Source organism: Salvelinus fontinalis, chromosome 39, assembly GCF_029448725.1.
Source record: "Salvelinus fontinalis isolate EN_2023a chromosome 39, ASM2944872v1, whole genome shotgun sequence".
Taxonomy (NCBI): domain Eukaryota; kingdom Metazoa; phylum Chordata; class Actinopteri; order Salmoniformes; family Salmonidae; genus Salvelinus; species Salvelinus fontinalis.
In genome coordinates this window covers 6,356,590-6,372,411 of record NC_074703.1, presented here as the reverse complement: position 1 = coordinate 6,372,411, position 15,822 = coordinate 6,356,590, and the positions used below count along the sequence as shown (strand labels likewise).

The following is a 15,822-nucleotide window of genomic DNA, read 5'->3' as shown; positions in this document are numbered from 1 at the left end:
GAGATAAAGTGGTAGTCATTGATGTAGCGACCGTGAGAGAATGGCGCAGATGAACCTTGATGTGATAATAACTGTGATGGATGGAGCATGGTGTGAACACACACACACACACACACTTTGTCAGGTGATTATTGGCCCCTGAGGCCTCTCCTCTATCTCACAATTAACACATAATTAAGGGGAACCCGGACGTGCCTCATGTACACTAACAGACTGTGACAAATGAGATAATTCACCCCAGAGATGTCAAACTCTTCATGATAAATTACCCCTCTAACCACTAACACAACAGCTTCCTGGAAGAGTCAGTCAAAGACTTGTGAAATGCAGGACATGAACCATATACTGTAATTAGCTCAATCAACACACAGTCCATCTACCACAGACCATACTGTAGCTAGCTCAATCAACATACAGTCTATCTACCACAGACCATACTGTAGCTAGTTCAATCAACACAGTCTATCTACCACAGACCATACTGTAGCTAGCTCAATCAACACAGTCTATCTACCACAGACCATACTGTAGCTAGCTCAATCAACACAGTATATCTACCACAGACCATACTGTAGCTAGCTCAATCAACACAGTATATCTACCACAGACCATACTGTAGCTAGTTCAATCAACACAGTCTATCTACCACAGACCATACTGTAGCTAGCTCAATCAACACACAGTCTATCTACCACAGACCATACTGTAGCAGGCTCAATCAACACAGTCTATCTACCACAGACCATACTGTAGCTAGCTCAATCAACACATAGTCTATCTACCACAGACCATACTGTAGCTAGTTCAATCAACATACAGTCTATCTACCACAGACCATACTGTAGCTAGCTCAATCAACACAGTCTATCTACCACAGACCATACTGTAGCTAGTTCAATCAACACATAGTCTATCTACCACAGACCATACTGTAGCTAGTTCAATCAACATAGTCTATCTACCACAGACCATACTGTAGCTAGCTCAATCAACACAGTCTATCTACCACAGACCATACTGTAGCTAGCTCAATCAACACAGTCTATCTACCACAGACCATACTGTAGCTAGCTCAATCAACATAGTCTATCTACCACAGACCATACTGTAGCTAGCTCAATCAACACAGTATATCTACCACAGACCATACTGTAGCTAGTTCAATCAACACAGTCTATCTACCACAGACCATACTGTAGCTAGCTCAATCAACTCAGTCTATCTACCACAGATCATACTGTAGCTAGCTCAATCAACACATAGTCCATCTACCACAGACCATACTGTAGCTAGCTCAATCAACACATAGTCCATCTACCACAGACCATACTGTAGCTAGCTCAATCAACACATAGTCCATCTACCACAGACCATACTGTAGCTAGCTCAATCAACACATAGTCCATCTACCACAGACCATACTGTAGCTAGTTCAATCAACATACAGTCTATCTACCACAGACCATACTGTAGCTAGCTCAATCAACACATAGTCCATCTACCACAGACCATACTGTAGCTAGCTCAATCAACACATAATCCATCTACCTTAGACCATACTTCCCTTATTTGGAGAAAAAAAAGACGTTTTTGTATAAAAGCTGAATGCATTAAAAACGTGGCATAATGTATACAGTCAGTACACACAAACTAACAGTCAGTTTTTGGGGATTAGATAAGACGTATGTTAAAAATGGGACACTATAAACCTAAGAAGACACTGATCTCTACTGCAGTAGTCTAATATGTAGAGTCCTGACTATTAGTGCGAGGGAGGAGAGGGCCACCACTTGTTCAGCATTGTTGTTATGACAGACGTGGCAATTAGTGTTGATGTTCCAGATACTCTGTTCCCTTATCACAGAACAACAAAGTGTGTGTGTGTGTGTGTGTGTGTGTGTGTGTGTGTGTGTGTGTGTGTGTGTGTGTGTGTGTGTGTGTGTGTGTGTGTGTGTGTGTGTGTGTGTGTGTGTGTGTGTGTGTGTGTGTGAGACCATGTGTGTGACCATGTGTGTGATAATGTCCGTGTGTGTGTGACACCATGTCTGTATATGTGTGTACTTAAAATGTTGGGTTCATTTTGATCCAGTCGCGACCCTCTCTGTCTCACAGTTTGTTTGACTTGGGGGGCTCCGTTTTTCTCAAGCGCCAGTCAAACATTGTGTTTGAGTAAAAGAGATTGGACCGGGCGCAGCTCAGGACTTCCTTTGTGAGGAGATTAGGACTCAGTGCCAGCACAAGGACTAGATGAATTAGAATGAGAGGGAGAGAGGGAGAAATAGAGAGAGGGGTCAGGAGAGACAGCAGGAGAACCAGAAAGAGAGGGATATAGAAAGCAAGATGAGAGAGAATGAGGGAAAGTGACATGATAAGATGTGGAGAGAGGAGAGTGATGGGACAGAGAGTGAAATGTCTAGAGCGAGAGATCCAGAGAGACGTAACAGTATAGAGCTCGAGGGAGGGAGGGGAGCGAGAGATCTAGAGAGATGTAACAGTATAGAGCTCGAGGGAGGGAGGGGAGCGAGAGGGAGAGAGAGATGTAACAGTATAGAGCTCGAGGGAGGGAGGGGAGAGAGAGGGAGAGAGAGATGTAACAGTATAGAGCTCGAGGGAGGGAGGGGAGAGAGAGATCCAGAGAGATGTAACAGTATAGAGATCGAGGGAGGGAGGGGAGCGAGAGATCTAGAGAGATGTAACAGTATAGAGCGTAACAGTATAGAGCTCGAGGGAGGGAGGGGAGAGAGAGATCCGAGAGAGAGAGAGAGAGAGAGAGATGTAACAGTATAGAGATCGAGGGAGGGAGGGGAGCGAGAGAGAGAGAGAGATGTAACATTATAGAGCTCGAGGGAGGGAGGGGAGCGAGAGGAGAGAGAGATGTAACAGTATAGAGCTCGAGGGAGGGAGGGGAGCGAGAGGGAGAGAGAGAGAGAGATGTAACAGTATAGAGCTCGAGGGAGGGAGGGGAGCGAGAGAGAGAGAGAGATGTAACAGTATAGAGCTCGAGGGAGGGAGGGGATCGAGAGAGAGAGAGAGATGTAACAGTATAGAGCTCGAGGGAGGGAGGGGAGCGAGAGGGAGAGAGAGAGAGAGATGTAACAGTATAGAGCTCGAGGGAGGGAGGGGAGCGAGAGAGAGAGAGAGATGTAACAGTGTAGAGCTCGAGGGAGGGAGGGGAGCGAGAGGGAGAGAGAGATGTAACAGTATAGAGCTCGAGGGAGGGAGGGGAGCGAGAGGGAGAGAGAGAGAGAGATGTAACAGTATAGAGCTCGAGGGAGGGAGGGGAGCGAGAGAGAGAGAGAGATGTAACAGTATAGAGCTCAAGGGAGGGAGGGGAGCGAGAGAGAGAGAGACGTAACAGTATAGAGCTCGAGGGAGGGGAGCGAGAGGGAGAGAGAGAGAGATGTAACAGTATAGAGCTCGAGGGAGGGAGGGGAGCGAGAGAGAGATGTAACAGTATAGAGCTCGAGGGAGGGAGGGGAGCGAGAGATCTAGAGAGACGTAACAGTATAGAGCTCGAGGGAGGGAGGGGAGAGAGAGATCTAGAGAGACGTAACAGTATAGAGCTCGAGGGAGGGAGGGGAGAGAGAGAGAGATGTAACAGTATAGAGCTCGAGGGAGGGAGGGGAGAGAGAGAGAGAGAGAGATGTAACAGTATAGAGCTCGAGGGAGGGAGGGGAGCGAGAGATCTAGAGAGATGTAACAGTATAGAGCTCGAGGGAGGGAGGGGAGTGAGAGAGAGAGATGTAACAGTATAGAGATCGAGGGAGGGAGGGGAGCGAGAGAGAGAGAGAGATGTAACAGTATAGAGTTCGAGGGAGGGAGGGGAGCGAGAGAGAGAGAGATGTAACAGTATAGAGATCAAGGGAGGGAGGGGAGCGAGAGAGAGAGAGATGTAACAGTATAGAGCTCGAGGGAGGGAGGGGAGCGCGAGAGAGAGAGAGAGAGATGTAACAGTATAGAGCTCGAGGGAGGGAGGGGAGCGAGAGAGAGAGAGAGAGATGTAACAGTATAGAGCTCAAGGGAGGGAGGGGAGCGAGAGAGAGAGAGATGTAACAGTATAGAGCTCGAGGGAGGGAGGGGAGCGAGAGAGAGAGAGAGAGATGTAACAGTATAGAGCTCGAGGGAGGGAGGGGAGAGAGAGAGAGATGTAACAGTATAGAGCTCGAGGGAGGGAGGGGAGCGAGAGAGAGAGAGAGAGCTCTGACGTGTTAGTTCATCCCCATGGCAGTGGGTTAGTCTGTATTTTCTCCCTTTCTCTCCCTCTCCTCCAGCTGCACACACATCATGTTTTAGACGGTTGGAACTCTGTGTACCTTTGTTAATCACACCCATTCACCATCTAGGCTACCCCCTCCTCTCCTCCTCTCCTCTGTCCTTACCCACAACCCATCACTCCTGTATCCTCACTCCTCACTTCCATAAAATTAACACAATAAAAAAAGGAGATTTTTTTCAAAAGAACACCCCTTTTGTATTTTGGGATTTTAAATTGAGGGGGGAGAGTGCCAGCCAGCCAGAGAGAGTGCCCCCCCCCCCCCCCACATACGACAGTAGAATACAAAAGAGACCTCTCTAAGTCAGTCGCTCCGGGAGACCACTCTATCCCACTTCAGAGACAGGGCCAATGAAGCCATCAGCACAGCCAGTCAGCACTACTGTCACCCTCCCCCTTCAATATCTAGGCAGCATCCCAAATGGCTCCCTATTCCCTAAATAGTGCACTACTTTTGACCAGGGTCTCTGTTCAAAAGCAGTGCACTATATAGGGAATAGGTTCTCATTTGCGACGGATCCCTATAGCTCCTGTCCAGACCCTTACAGCCAGCAGAAGTGGGGAGAGAAGAGCGGAGGTGGAGGAAGTAGGGGGTCTGATTTAAATATTTTAATGATTTATCTCCGGTGAGGATTGAGACGTAGATGGGCTAAGACTCAGGGGAGGCTAAAGGGTGGCTACACTGGAGCTTGTTAGTGTACTACTTAATGCAAGACCCAAAACACACACACACACACACAGTAACGTAGGCACAAAAATATACAGTAGAACAAATACAGTATTAATATGAATTAACCTGTGGAAAAACAGGTAGTAAAAAAAACACTAGTATGATCCGAGATGAATCCTGTACAAACTGAGTGATGAGATGATGTGGAGCAGAGAATACTTAGGAATAGGCAGTATTCCGTCTTCCTCCCTCCCAGCCCGGTCTGTCTCTCAGCAGTGCAGAGCCTGAGAAACTGACGCTTGTTTTTCCCATTGAGAAAACAATCCTGGGAAACTGAGGAATTCTCCCTCTCTGCCTGCCTCACGTGACGACAGGCTGCACTGAGCTCTGAGGTCAGCACAGACACAGTGGTGAAGGAGAAATGAACCATTTGATATATAGTATACTAATGAACCATTTGATGTATAGTACAGTAATTAACCATTTGATGTATAGTATATTAATGAACATTTGATGTATAGTACAGTAATTAACCATTTGATTTATAGTATACTAATGAACCATCCACACCAGTTTAGCCAGCCATTCATAACATATTAATGAACCATCCACACCAGTTTAGCCAGCCATTCATAACATATTAATGAACCATCCACACCAGTTTAGCCAGCCATTCATAACATATTAATGAACCATCCACACCAGTTTAGCCAGCCATTCATAACATATTAATGAACCATCCACACCAGTTTAGCCAGCCATTCATAACATATTAATGAACCATCCACACCAGTTTAGCCAGCCATTCATAACATATTAATGAACCATCCACACCAGTTTAGCCAGCCATTCATAACATATTAATGAACCATCCACACCAGTTTAGCCAGCCATTCATAACATACTAATGAACCATCCACACCAGTTTAGCCAGCCATTCATAACATACTAATGAACATCACACCTCATCAGAAAATGTGCTATTATTTGTCTTATGAATGAATTAGAGGAAGTTTAGATTGCTGAACTGAAGGAGAAAGCTGTGGTGAGACTGAGAGAGGCTTGGACTTAGTGTCAGCGTTGATTGCTGTGATGTGGACTGAGCCAGCAGTGTGTATTAGACAAGAAGCCATATTCACAAAGCATCTCAGAGTAGGAGTGCTGATCTAGGATCAGGTCCACACCTGTCAACATTCACCTTTTGCTACTATTTCTGTCTAGTCTACGCATGCAATTTGATGCACACATTTGATAAATCCAAAGTATACACCACACAGAACACAGAACACACTGCAACTGCCTCTGCAACACAATGCTGCAAGGAAAACGCAGCGTTCCATTGGAAATGGATGTACTTCTGGTGTACAAAAATGTAATGCTGCTATCGGTGTGATCGAGGTGTAAGGCTGCAGTGATTAAGTTAAGACTCCAGCCCTAGGTAAACATGCTGACCCAGCCGGACTGGAGAGAGGAGAGACACTCTGCTATCTAGTTAGTAAACACACCCACACATACACATACACGCATACACACACATATATGGTTACCCACACATACACACATATGAGAGTGTGCTCACAAATGCATACAAACACAGAAGTACGCGCATCAACCCCAGCGACCCCGACACACCTGCTGTGTTTTGATCTGGGGATGGATCAGCCTTTAGTGTACGTTCCTCTTTATGTCCCCATAAAACAAACAGGGGACATTCATCAATATCTCGTTGCTAAACACTCCACTCCAGCCTTCTGTAAATATTTGGTCCTCCGGCCAGCCTGAATGTCTACAGAGTGTATTATCCTGCACATGGAACACTGATGAATCCCAATGTGTAAAGAGCAGAGTTGTGGTATAGAGTCACATGACTTGGACTCGAGTCTGACTCCAGTCACACATTTGATGACTTGAGACTCGACTTGATAGAAAATAAAATAACTTCAGGCTCGACTTAGACTCGGAGCCTCAAGACTCGGGACTCGACTTTGACAAGAGACTGATGACTTAAAATTATCTGGCCAAGTTTTGTAATGATTTGTCACTTATTTTGTGGCACAGAGTCTACGTGGATTACTCTCCATGCATCCAGAGACAGTAGCCACAGCATCTCGCTTGCAAAAAAAACTGCAACAGATTAGCTAGTGAAACCCACACGCGGCACTCTGATTGGACCAGCAAACCGTAAATCAACACAGGTCGGGTGGTGAACTAGCGAACAGATTGCTGATTTGCTGAACAGCTGTAGGATCCTTCTTATGCTGTCTGTCTGTCTGTCTGTCTGTCTGTCTGTCTGTCTGTCTGTCTGTCTGTCTGTCTGTCTGTCTGTCCTGTATATTAATTCCAGCCTGGCCACAAAGTCCCAACATCAAGCTTTATAATACCTCCATCTGGCCAACTCTATTAGATTTCAGTTATGAAGGGATTTCCCTTATGGAGAACAAGGCCAGCTAATTAACCACATAGATAGAGCTGAGGTGGACAGACAGCCTATTCACACTATGCTAATCACAGAGCCAAAGGGAAATAACTCCCATCTCTGTGTGTGTGTGTGTGTGTGTGTGTGTGTGTGTGTGTGTGTGTGTGTGTGTGGTGTGTGTGTGTGTGTGTGTGTGTGTGTGTGTGTGTGTGTGTGTGTGTGTGTGTGTGTGTGTGTGTGTGTGTGTGTGTGTGTGTGTGTGTGTGTGTGTGTGTTGGTAAAGTAATAAAGAGCTTCCCACATTAATGAGTGAAGCTTCCATATGGAACAGCTGATAAATATCTACCTCCACACCATTATCATCCCTATGTGATTTGTTTTCCAGGCTTTGTGCTTGAGTGGGAGAGTACACTGAGTGGACAAAATATTAGGAACACCTTCCTAATATTGAGTTGCACCCCTCCCACTTTTGCCCTCAGAACAGACTCAATTCATGGGGGCATGGACTCTACAAGGTGTTGAAAGCATTCCACAGAGATGCTGGCCCATGTTGACTCCAATGCTTCCCACAGTTGTGTCAAGTTGGCTGGATCTCCTTTGGGTGGTGGACCATTCTTGATACACACAGGAAACTGTTGAGCGTGAAATATCCATCAGTGTTGCAATTCTTGACCCAAACCGGTGCGCCTGGCACCTACTACAATACCCCGTTCAAAGGCACTTAAATATTTCACCCTCTGAATGGCACACATTCACAATCCATGTATAAATTGTCTCCAGGCTTAAAAATCCTTCTTTAACCTGTCTCCTCCACATCATCTGCACTGATTGAAGTGGATTTAACAAGTGACATCAAAAAGGGATCATAGCTTTCACCTGGATCCACCTGGCCAGTCTATGTCATGGAAAAAGCAGGTGTTCAAAATGTTTTGTATAATCAGTGTATATAGGGACTGGGCAATAAACAGCCTTGGCTTTAAACAATAAAATGGGCAGCCTCCCTATTGAACGGATGATAAAAACCTGTCTGAACCATCTATCTATTCTACACCCCCACAACAACCATCTATCTATTCTACACCCCACAACAACCATCTATCTATTCTACACCCCCACAACAACCATATATCTATTATACACCCCCACAACAACCATCTATCTATTCTACACCCCCACAACAACCATCTATCTATTCTACACCCCACAACAACCATCTATCTATTCTACACCCCACAACAACCATCTATCTATTCTACACCCCCACAACAACCATCTATCTATTCTACACCCCACAACAACCATCTATCTATTCTACACCCCCACAACAACCATCTATCTATTCTACACCCCACAACAACCATATATCTATTCTACACCCCCACAACAACCATCTATCTATTCTACACCCCACAACAACCATCTATCTATTCTACACCCCCACAACAACCATCTATCTATTCTACACCCCACAACAACCATCTATCTATTCTACACCCCACAACAACCATCTATCTATTCTACACCCCACAACAACCATCTATCTATTCTACACCCCCACAACAACCATCTATCTATTCTACACCCCACAACAACCATCTATCTATTCTACACCCCACAACAACCATCTATCTATTCTACACCCCCACAACAACCATCTATCTATTGTACACCCCCACAACAACCATCTATCTATTCTACACCCCCACAACAACCATCTATCTATTCTACACCCCCACAACAACCATCTATCTATTATACACCCCCACAACAACCATCTATCTATTCTACACCCCCACAACAACCATCTATCTATTCTACACCCCCACAACAACCATCTATCTATTCTACACCCCCACAACAACCATCTATCTATTGTACACCCCACAACAACCATATATCTATTCTACACCCCACAACAACCATCTATCTATTGTACACCCCACAACAACCATCTATCTATTCTACACCCCCACAACAACCATCTATCTATTCTACACCCCCACAACAACCATCTATCTACTGTACACCCCCACAACACCCATATATCTATTCTACACCCCCACAACAACCATCTATCTATTCTACACCCCACAACAACCATCTATCTATTGGACACCCCCACAACAACCATCTATCTATTCTACACCCCACAACAACCATCTATCTATTCTACACCCCCACAACACCCATATATCTACTATACACACCCACAACAACCATCTATCTATTCTACACCCCACAACAACCATCTATCTATTCTACACCCCACAACAACCATCTATCTATTCTACACCCCATAACGACCATCTATCTATTCTACACCCCCACAACAACCATATATCTATTATACACCCCACAACAACCATCTATCTATTGTACACCCCACAACACCCATCTATCTATTATACACCCCACAACAACCATCTATCTATTCTACACCCCACGACAACCATCTATCTATTCTACACCCCCACATCAACCATCTATCTATTGTACACCCCCACAACAACCATCTATCTATTCTACACCCCCACAACAACCATCTATCTATTCTACACCCCACAACAACCATCTATCTATTCTACACCCCCACAACAACCATCTATCTATTCTACACCCCACAACAAACATCTATCTATTCTACACCCCACAACACCCATATATCTATTGTACACCCTACAACACCCATATATCTATTCTACACCCCCACAACACCCATATATCTATTCTACACCCCCACAACAACCATCTATCTATTCTACACCCCACAACAACCATCTATCTATTCTACACCCCCACAACAACCATCTATCTATTCTACACCCCCACAACAACCATCTATCTATTCTACACCCCCACAACAACCATCTATCTATTCTACACCCCACAACAACCATCTATCTATTCTACACCCCCACAACAACCATCTATCTATTCTACACCCCCACAACAACCATCTATCTATTCTACACCCCCACAACAACCCATCTATCTATTCTACACCCCACAACAACCATCTATCTATTCTAAACCCCCACAACAACCATCTATCTATTCTACACCCCACAACAAACATCTATCTATTCTACACCCCCACATCAACCATTTATCTATTGTACACCCCCACAACAGCCATATATCTACTGTACACCCCCACAACAACCATCTATCTATTCTACACCCCCACAACAACCATCTATCTATTCTACACCCCACAACAACCATCTATCTATTCTACAGCCCACAACACCCATATATCTATTATACACCCCACAACACCCATATATCTACTATACACCCCCACAACAACCATCTATCTATTCTACACCCCCACAACAACCATCTATCTATTCTACACCCCCACAACAACCATCTATCTATTCTACACCCCCACAACAACCATCTGTCTATTACACACCCCCACAACACCCATCTATCTATTATACACCCCACAACAACCATCTATCTATTCTACACCCCACAACAACCATCTATCTATTCTACACCCCCACAACAACCATCTATCTATTCTACACCCCCACAACAACCATCTATCTATTCTACACCCCCACAACAACCATCTATCTATTCTACACCCCCACAACAACCATCTATCTATTCTACACCCCACAACAACCATCTATCTATTCTACACCCCCACAACAACCATATATCTATTCTACACCCCACAACAACCATCTATCTATTCTACACCCCACAACACCCATATATCTATTGTACACCCTACAACACCCATATATCTATTCTACACCCCCACAACACCCATATATCTATTCTACACCCCACAACAACCCATCTATCTATTATACACCCCACAACAACCATCTATCTATTCTACACCCCCACGACAACCATCTATCTATTCTACACCCCCACATCAACCATCTATCTATTGTACACCCCCACAACAACCATATATCTATTCTACACCCCATAACGACCATCTATCTATTTTACACCCCCACAACAACCATCTATCTATTCTACACCCCCACAACAACCATCTATCTATTCTACACCCCCACAACAACCATCTATCTATTCTACACCCCACAACAACCATCTATCTATTCTACACCCCCACAACAACCATCTATCTATTCTACACCCCACAACAACCATCTATCTATTCTACACCCCCACAACAACCATATATCTATTGTACACCCCCACAACACCCATATATCTATTGTACACCCCCACAACAACCATCTATCTATTCTACACCCCCACAACAACCATCTATCTATTCTACACCCCACAACAACCATCTATCTATTCTACAGCCCACAACACCCATATATCTATTATACACCCCACAACACCCATATATCTACTATACACCCCCACAACAACCATCTATCTATTCTACACCCCCACAACAACCATCTATCTATTCTACACCCCCACAACAACCATCTATCTATTCTACACCCCCACAACAACCATCTGTCTATTACACACCCCCACAACACCCATATATCTATTGACACCCCCACAACAACCATCTATCTATTCTACACCCCCACAACAACCATCTATCTATTCTACACCCCCACAACAACCATATATCTATTCTACACCCCCACAACAACCATCTATCTATTCTACACCCCACAACACCCATATATCTATTGTACACCCCACAACACCCATATATCTATTCTACACCCCCACAACACCCATATATCTATTCTACACCCCCACAACAACCATCTATCTATTCTACACCCCACAACACCCATATATCTATTGTACACCCCACAACAACCATCTATCTATTCTACACCCCACAACAACCATATATCTATTCTACACCCCACAACAACCATCTATCTATTCGACACCCCCACAACAACCATCTATCTATTCTACACCCCCACAACACCCATATATCTATTCTACACCCCCACAACAACCATCTATCAATTCTACACCCCCACAACACCCATATATCTATTCTACACCCCCACAACACCCATATATCTATTATACACCCCACAACAACCATCTATCTATTCTACACCCCACAACAACCATCTATCTATTCTACACCCCCACAACACCCATATATCTACTATACACCCCCACAACAACCATCTATCTATTCTACACCCCACAACAACCATCTATCTATTCTACACCCCACAACAACCCATCTATCTATTATACACCCCACAACAACCATATATCTACTGTACACCCCCACAACACCCATATATCTACTGTACACCCCCACAACAACCATCTATCTATTCTACACCCCCACAACAACCATCTATCTATTCTACACCCCACAACAACCATCTATCTATTGTACACCCCCACAACAACCATCTATCTATTCTACACCCCCACAACAACCATCTATCTATTCTACACCCCCACAACAACCATCTATCTATTATACACCCCCACAACAACCATCTATCTATTGTACACCCCACAACACCCATATATCTACTGTACACCCCCACAACAACCATCTATCTATTCTACACCCCCACAACAACCATCTATCTATTCTACACCCCACAACAACCATCTATCTATTCTATACCCCACAACACCAATATATCTATTCTATACCCCCACAACAACCATCTATCTATTGTACACCCCCACAACAACCAACTATCTATTCTACACCCCCACAACAACCATCTATCTATTCTACACCCCACAACAACCATCTATCTATTCTACACCCCCACAACAACCATCTATCTATTCTACACCCCCACAACAACCATCTATCTATTCTACACCCCCACAACAACCATCTATCTATTCTACACCCCCACAACAACCATCTATCTATTCTACACCCCCACAACAACCATCTATCTATTCTACACCCCCACAACAACCATCTATCTATTGTACACCCCACAACAACCATCTATCTATTCTACACCCCCACAACACCCATATATCTATTGTACACCCCCACAACAACCATCTATTCTACACCCCCACAACAACCATCTATCTATTCTACACCCCCACAACAACCATCTATCTATTCTACACCCCCACAACAACCATCTATCTATTCTACACCCCCACAACAACCATCTATCTATTCTACACCCCACAACAACCCATCTATCTATTATACACCCCACAACAACCATATATCTACTGTACACCCCCACAACACCCATATATCTACTGTACACCCCCACAACAACCATCTATCTATTCTACACCCCACAACAACCATCTATCTATTCTACACCCCACAACAACCATCTATCTATTGTACACCCCCACAACAACCATCTATCTATTCTACACCCCCACAACAACCATCTATCTATTCTACACCCCCACAACAACCATCTATCTATTCTACACCCCCACAACAACCATCTATCTATTCTACACCCCACAACAACCATCTATCTATTCTACACCCCCACAACAACCATCTATCTATTCTACACCCCCACAACAACCATCTATCTATTGTACACCCCACAACACCCATATATCTACTGTACACCCCCACAACAACCATCTATCTATTCTACACCCCCACAACAACCATCTATCTATTCTACACCCCACAACAACCATCTATCTATTCTACACCCCCACAACAACCATCTATCTATTCTACACCCCCACAACAACCATCTATCTATTGTACACCCCCACAACAACCATCTATCTATTCTACACCCCCACAACAACCATCTATCTATTCTACACCCCACAACAACCATCTATCTATTCTACACCCCCACAACACCCATATATCTATTCTACACCCCCACAACAACCATTATCTATTCTACACCCCCACAACAACCATCTATCTATTCTACACCCCCACAACAACCATCTATCTATTCTACACCCCCACAACAACCATCTATCTATTCTACACCCCCACAACAACCATCTATCTATTCTACACCCCCACAACAACCATCTATCTATTCTACACCCCCACAACAACCATCTATCTATTCTACACCCCCACAACAACCATCTATCTATTCTACACCCCCACAACAACCATCTATCTATTCTACACCCCACAACAACCATCTATCTATTCTACACCCCCACAACACCCATATATCTATTGTACACCCCCACAACAACCATCTATTCTACACCCCCACAACAACCATCTATCTATTCTACACCCCCACAACAACCATCTATCTATTCTACACCCCCACAACAACCATCTATCTATTCTACACCCCACAACAACCATCTATCTATTCTACACCCCACAACAACCATCTATCTATTCTACACCCCACAACAACCATCTATCTATTGTACACCCCCACAACAACCATCTATCTATTCTACACCCCACAACAACCATCTATCTATTGTACACCCCCACAACCACCATCTATCTATTCTACACCCCCACAACAACCATCTATCTATTCTACACCCCACAACAACCATCTATCTATTGTACACCCCCACAACCACCATCTATCTATTCTACACCCCCACAACAACCATCTATCTATTCTACACCCTCACAACAACCATCTATCTATTCTACACCCCACAACAACCATCTATCTATTCTACACCCCCACAACAACCATCTATCTATTCTACACCCCCACAACAACCATCTATCTATTCTACACCCCACAACAACCATCTATCTATTCTACACCCCACAACAACCATCTATCTATTCTACACCCCCACAACAACCATCTATCTATTCTACACCCCCACAACAACCATCTATCTATTCTACACCCCCACAACAACCATCTATCTATTCTACACCCCCACAACAACCATCTATCTATTCTACACCCCCACAACAACCATCTATCTACTGTACACCCCCACAACAACCATCTATTCTACACCCCCACAACAACCGTCTATCTATTCTACACCCCCACAACAACCATATATCTATTCTACACCCCACAACAACCATATATCTACTGTACACCCCCACAACAACCATCTGTCTATTGTACACCCCCACAACAACCATCTATCTACTGTACACCCCCACAACAACCATCTATCTATTCTACACCCCACAACACCCATATATCTATTGTACACCCCACAACACCCATCTATCTATTCTACACCCCCACAACAACCATCTATCTATTCTACACCCCCACAACAACCATCTATCTATTCTAAACCCCCACAACACCCATATATCTATTCTACACCCCACAACACCCATATATCTATTCTACACCCCCACAACAACCATCTATCTATTCTACACCCCCACAACACCCATATATCTATTATACACCCCACAACACCCATATATCTATTATACACCCCCACAACACCCATATATCTATTCTACACCCCACAACAACCATATATCTATTCTACACCCCACAACAACCATATATCTATTCTACAGCCCACAACACCCATTTATCTATTATACACCCCACAACACCC

The 15,822-nt window shown here is 44.2% G+C and overlaps 1 protein-coding gene across 1 annotated transcript in view; it reads right to left on the bottom strand.

Annotated features, from left to right (window-relative positions):
• The window catches only part of tmtc2a (transmembrane O-mannosyltransferase targeting cadherins 2a), a 119,151-nt gene that overhangs the window by 52,702 nt on the left and 50,627 nt on the right, over positions 1 to 15,822 (bottom strand). The window lies entirely within an intron of this gene.